The sequence below is a fragment of the Pseudoliparis swirei genome, chromosome 6 (genome assembly GCF_029220125.1).
Source record: "Pseudoliparis swirei isolate HS2019 ecotype Mariana Trench chromosome 6, NWPU_hadal_v1, whole genome shotgun sequence".
Taxonomy (NCBI): Eukaryota; Metazoa; Chordata; class Actinopteri; order Perciformes; family Liparidae; genus Pseudoliparis; species Pseudoliparis swirei.
The window spans coordinates 1,036,304-1,037,764 of NC_079393.1; positions in this window are offsets into that span (position 1 = coordinate 1,036,304).

Here is a 1,461-nt window from a genome sequence, read left to right on the forward strand (position 1 = left end):
TCCACGAGGGGGGGGCCGGAGCCTCGAGGAGCACGGAACCACAACACCCAGAATGCAATGCGGCGTGGAGTAGATGTGATGAGCCGTAAGCACGTGACCGGCTGTCATGTGACCTCTGGAGACAGGTGATGTCCACAGGTAGAATGGGGGGGGGGGTCTGAGGGGTCTGTGGGGGGTCATCAGGTCAGACAGAGAGGCTTCTTCTTCTCCTTCTCCTCCTCCTTCTCCTCCTCCTCCTTCTTATGAACTCATTATTCATCATAGTAATACCTGTGACGTCTTGTTGTTTTCATGTTCCTCGTGTCTCTTGAGACTGAGAGGAGCAGTTCCCCTCATCCACCACTTGAGGGCGCCGCGAGGGTTCAGATCACTGCATGTAGTCTGCACCAGGTTTAAAGGGTTTTATCTACAACTATATTAATATATATTTATATATATATATGTAGATATATATACATATATCTACATATATATATAGATATATACAGATATATGTATATATATATCTACATATATATCTACATATATATATATATATATATACGTAGTTGTCGTGCTGCAGGTGTTTTGGTTGCAGGATGCAGATCATTCCTGCAGCACATGTCATACTTCTTCTTCTTCTTCTTCTTCTTCTTCTTCTTCTTCTTCTTCTTCTTGCCAAGACAAGAGCCACAGAGCCAAAATGTAGTTCCCACCACAGAAGCCACAGACACACCCTTCGGGTCTACAGTCGGACACACACACACACACACACACACACACACACACACACACACACACACACACACACACACACACACACACACGGACATACACACACACACACACACACACACACACACACACCCCCTGTGGTGAGGCACCAGCTCCTCAGTGAACTTCATTTCAGTAGCTCTGGTTTGAGTCTCTTTGTTTCACTTTCTAGATGTTTTGTTTCTCTTTAAAGTTGTTTGTGTTTTTAGTTGTCAGTATATTTATACCTGAAGCTTTTGTAAGTAGAAGAAGAAGAAGAAGAAGAAGAAGAAGAAGAAGGAGGAGGAGAAGAAGAAGAAGAAGAAGAAGGAGAAGAATGAGGAGGAGAAGAAGAAGTACAGTATATATATATATACATATATAAATATATGTATATATAAATATACATATATATAAATATATATATATATAAATATATGTATATTTATATATATATATATATAAATATATGTATATATAAATATACATACATATATAAATATATGTATATATATATACAAATATATGTCTACATAAATATATATAATTATATATAAATATAAATATAAATATATAAATATATGTATATATAAATATACACACATATATATATATATATTTATTTTCTGTGGTAAGATGATCTCTAAAAACAAAAGAGCTTCTGTCATAAATCTGAACGTCTTTGGTCTCAAGAAGATATGAAGGATGAACCCCTCCAAACCACGTGTG